The sequence below is a fragment of the Neopelma chrysocephalum genome, unplaced genomic scaffold (assembly GCF_003984885.1).
Source record: "Neopelma chrysocephalum unplaced genomic scaffold, ASM398488v2 Primary Assembly neopelma1_95512, whole genome shotgun sequence".
Taxonomy (NCBI): Eukaryota; Metazoa; Chordata; class Aves; order Passeriformes; family Pipridae; genus Neopelma; species Neopelma chrysocephalum.
Genome location: NW_020924183.1, coordinates 1 through 4,919, shown reverse-complemented (window position 1 = coordinate 4,919; position 4,919 = coordinate 1). Strand labels below are relative to the sequence as shown.

General features: G+C 61.0%; 1 long non-coding RNA gene across 1 annotated transcript; it reads right to left on the bottom strand.

Annotated features, from left to right (window-relative positions):
* Positions 1-2,764: 2,764 nt before the first annotated feature.
* On the bottom strand, positions 2,765-4,919 carry LOC113980886. The gene is made up of 3 exons (XR_003538243.1): positions 4,878-4,919; positions 4,093-4,321; positions 2,765-3,340 (listed from the first exon to the last, which is right to left on the bottom strand). It is a non-coding gene; the product is annotated as an uncharacterized LOC113980886 (long non-coding RNA).

Below are 4,919 nucleotides of genomic sequence, written 5' to 3'. Positions count from 1 at the left end.
GGGGGGGGGTCGCTCTCCCCGCCCCGCCCTCACCGGGACTCGGTCCGGGTACTTCTTGCGGATCTTCTCGCCCTCGCAGCGGCGCTTCTCGAACGGGTGCTCCTCCTTGTACAGGAACTTCATGGCCGGGTCGGGGCCGGCGCCGGGGCCTGGTCGGGGCCGAACCGGGACCGGGACCGGGCCGGGACCGGAGACGCTTCGGCGGCTTCGGCGGCGGCGGCGGCGGCGCAGGGATACGGGCCCGCCCCCGCCCTCAGCGCCTGCGCAAACGGCGCAGGGATACGCAAATGGCGTAAGGCGGAACTGCGGCGGCCAATGGGGAGGACGCTACGCAAATGGCGTAAAGGGGCGGAGTTACGCAAATTGCGTAAGGGGAGCGCTATTAATGGTAACGGAGGGAGGTTGCGTAAGTTGTGTAAGTTACGCAAATGGCGTAAAGGGGCCCTGCCCTCAGCGCTACGCAAATAGCGGAAGGGCCCAGTCCCCTCCTAAGAGCTCCCAGTTTATCCCAGTTTATCCAAGTACCTCTCTAACGGCTCCCAGTTTATCCCACTCCATCCCAGTTCCCTCCTAACGCTTCCCAGTTTATCCCAGTCCCTCCCTAAGGGCTCCCAGTTCATCCCAGTCCCCTCCTAACGCCGCTGCCCTCAGCGCTACGCAAATGACGGAAGGGCCCCGGTGGCTTCCTGAGGGCTCGCGGACCTTTCTCGGATCATCCCAGTCCTCTCCAAAGGGCTCTCAGTTCATCCCAGTTCCCTCCTAAGGGCTCCCAGTTTATCCCAGTTCCTTCTAAGGGCTCCCAGTTCATCCCAGTTCCTTCCTAAAAGCTCCCAGTCCATCCCAGCGCCCTCCTAACGCCGCCGCCCTCAGCGCTGCGCAAACGGCGCAGAGATACGCAAACGGCGTAAGGCGGAACAGCGGCAGCCAATGGGGAGGGCGCTACGTAAAGTGCGTAAAGGGGCGGAGTTACGCAAATTGCGTAAGGGGAGACTGTTAATGGCAATGGAGGGGAGTTACGGAAGTTGCGTAAGTTACGCAAATGGCGCAAAGGGCCCTGCCCTCAGCGCTACGCAAATGGCGGAAGGGCCCCGGTGGCTTCTGAGGGCTCCCAGTTCATCCCGGTACCTCCCAGTTCACCCCAGTACCTTCCAGTCCCTTCCTAAGGGCTCCCAGTTTATCCCAGTTCCCTCCTAAGGGCTCCCAGTAGCTCCCAGTTCCCTCCTAACGCCGCTGCCCTCAGCGCTACGCAAATGGCGGAAGGGCCCCGGTGGCTTCCGAAAGGATCGCGGAGCTTTCCCAGTTTATCCCAGTTTCCCTCCTAAGTCTTCCCAGTTTATCCCAGTTTCCCTCTAAGGCTTCCCAGTTCATCCCAGTTCCCTCCTGAGGGCTCCCAGTCCATCCCAGTACCCTCCTAACGCCGCTGCCCTCAGCGCTGCGCAAATGGCGGAAGGGCCCAAACCCCCTTGTAACAGCTCCCAGTTTATCCCAGTTCATCCCAGTCCCTTCCTAAGAGCTCCCAGTTTATCCCAGTTCATCCCAGTCCCTTACTAAGGGCTCCCAGTTCATCCCAGTTCCCTCCTAAGGCTTCCCAGTTTATCCCAGTTCCTTCCTAAGAGCTCCCAGTTCATCCCAGTTTCCTCCTAAGGGCTCCCAGTGCCCCCCAGTCCCTTCCTAAGGGCTCCCAGTTCATCCCAGTCCCTTCCTAAGGGCTCCCAGTTCATCCCAGTCCCTTCCTAACAGCTCCCAGTTCATCCCAGTTCCTCCTAAGAGCTCCCAATTTATCCCAGTCCCTCCCTAAGGGGTCCCAGTTCATCCCAGTGCCCTCCTGAAGGCTCCCAGTTCACACCAGTACCTCCCAGTGCCCTCCTAAGAGCTCCCAGTTCATCCCAGTCCTTTCCTCAGGGCTCCCAGTTCATCCCAGTCCCTTCCTAAGGGCTCCCAGTTCACACCAGTCCCTTCCTAAGGGCTCCCAGTTCACACCAGTACCTCCCAGTGCCCTCCCAAGGGCTCCCAGTTTATCCCAGTCCCCTCCCTAAGGGCTCCCAGTTCATCCCAGTTCCCGGGGGCGGAGGCGCGGAAGGATCCGGCGGTGCTGCGGCTCCGTCACGTGACTGACGTCACAATCACGTGAGTGACGCCACCGCGCAGGGAAGGGGGCGCGTCACGTGGCGGGCGGGGCCGGCGGGGGTAAACAGAGGGTCACGTGACAAAAAGGGCGGGGCCTGGTGGACGAAACCACTGTGGGAGGCCGGGGGGGAGCTCAGATGGTGCCTCCCAGTCCCTTCCCAGTTCATCCCAGTCCCTCCCAGTTTCGATTCCCCTCCCCCTCCTTTATCCCACTGCCCAAAAGACCTCAAAACACCCCAATTTCGGGCAAATCAAAGCTTTTATTTCCTCCCTCCCCAAAACCCGGGGTCCTTCCCCAGATTTCAGCCTCTGCCCCCCCCCCCAAGGTATTTGAGGTCTCCCCCAGGAATTTGGGGACCCCACCCAAATTTGGGGTCCCCTCCTGCGACCTGGGACCCGCCCCCTCGCCCAGATTTGGGATCCCCCCCAAATTTTGGGATCCCTCCCCGACATTTGGGGTCCCACCCTCAATATTTGGGGCCCTTCCTATATTTGGGCCCTCCCTCAATATTTGGGCCCCCTGCAACATTTGGGGCCCCCCCTAAATATTTGGGGTCCCCCCCTAAATATTTGGGGTCCTTCCTATATTTGGGCCCTCCCTCAATATTTTGGGTCCCCCCCTCCAATATTTGGGCCCCCCGCAACATTTGGGGTCCCCTCCTCAATATTTGGGGTCCCTCCCTCAATATTTGCCCCCCCCCTTCAATATTTGGGGTCCCCCCTTAATATTTGGGGTCTCCTCCAACATTTGGGGTCTCCCCTCAATTTTTGGGGCCCCCCCTCAATATTTGGGGTCTCCCCTCAATATTTCGGGTCTCTCCTCATTTTTGGGGTCCCCCCTCCAATATTTGGGCCCCCTCTCAATACTTGGGGTCCCCCCTCAATATTTGGGGTCTCTCCCTCATGTTTAGGGTCCCCCCTAATTTTTGGGGTCCCCCCCAGTTCGGGGTCCCCCCTCACGCCCCCCGTCCCAGTGCTCCCAGTGCTCCCAGTGGCACCAGGAAGAGGTTGAGGGGGCACAGCCCCACCCCCGCCCAGGGGGTTTTGGGGTCCCGGGGGTGTTTTGGGGGGTCTGGGGGGGCCCCCCCCGGGTTTTGGGGGGTCGTCAGGGCCCCGAAGACCCCCCGGAAGTGGCTCTGGAGGCCCCGGAGCTGTTCCAGTGCTCCCAGTTCAGCAGGGAGGGCTCCCAGTAAGGACACAACCACTGCGGCCTCTGGGGGGGGAAAGGGGGGTGGAACCCCCAAAATAGGGTCAGGACCCCCCAAAAAAGGGGTCAGGACTCCCCAAAATGGGGTCAGAACCCCCAAAAATGGGAGCAGGAGCCCCAAAAATGGGGTCAGGACCCCCAAAAATGGGGGCGGGATCTCCAAAAATGGGGTCAGGACCCCCAAAATTGGAGTCAGGACCCCCAAAAATGGGAGCAGGACCCCCAGAAAAAGGGGCAGGACCCCCAAAAATGGGGTCAAGACCCCCCGAAATGGGGTTGGGACACCCAAAAATTGGAGCAGGACTCCCAAAATGGGGTCAGGACCCCCCAAAATGGAGTCAGGACCCCCCAAAATGGGGTCAAAACCCCCAAAATGGGGTCAGGAGTCCCAAAAACAGGATCAGAACCCCAAAAAACGGAGTCAGGACCCTAAAAATGGGGGCAAGACCCCAAAAACTGGGGCAGGACCCCCAAAATGGGAGTGGGACCCCCAAAAATGGGGTCGGGACCCCCAAAATTGGAATCAGGACCCCCAAAAATGGGGTCAGGACCCTCAAACCCCCCCAAAAACAGGGGCAAGACCCTCCCAAAAATGGCCTCAGGACCCCCCCCCAAACCAGTCCCAAATCCCCCCCAAATGGCCCCAAAACCCCCCAAAACGGCCCCAAAACCCCCCAAATCGAGGCCAGGACCCTCCCCAAACCCTCCCCCCTTCCCCCAGATTTTGGGGTCCCCCTCCCCAAAATTTGGGGTCTCACCTGGGGGGCTCAGGGGGGGTCCGTTCCCCCCCCCTCCGAGCCGGGCCAGGAACTCGTAAACCCTCCGGAAATCCACCCCAAAACCTCCCGGATTTGGGGGATTTTGGGGGGTTTCGGCGATTTGGGGGGTCCCCGAATTTCGGGGGGGGTCCGGGGGGGTCCCCAAAGGCGGGGGGAGGGGCGGGGAGTGGTGCAGGGTGAGGGGCTCCGTGGCCGCCACCGTCAGAACCTGGGGGGGCAAAAACGGGGGGTCAGGGGGGGTTTGGGGGGGTCAGGGGGGGTCAGGGGGGGTTTGGGAGGGACCCCCACCCTAAATAGGGGGGGCAGGGAGGGGGAGACCCCCCGAAATGGGGGCAGGACACCAGAAAATGGTCCCAAAATCACCCAAAATGAGGTCAGGACCCCCCAAAATAACCCCAAGATCCCCCAAAACTCCCCAAAATGGGATCAGGACCCCCCCAAATGACCCCAAACCCACCCGAAATGGCTTCAAGACCCCCCAAAATGGGGTCAGGACCCCCCAAAAGGGAGTCAGGACGCTCCAAAATAACCCCAAGATCCCCCAGAATGGCCCAAAATGAGGACAGGACCCCCCAAAATAGGCTCAGGACCCCCCAAAATGACCCCAAACCCACCCAAAATGGGGTCAGGACCCCCAGAATGGCCCCAGGACCCCCAAAATGAAGACAGGACCCCCCAAAATAACCCCAAGACCCCCCAGGAGGGGGTCAGGACCCCCAAAACGAGGACAGGCCCCCCCAAATTGGGGTCAGGCCCCCCCTGACCTGGGCGAAGGCGGCTCCAGTGACCCCCTCGAGGCCCCCCCC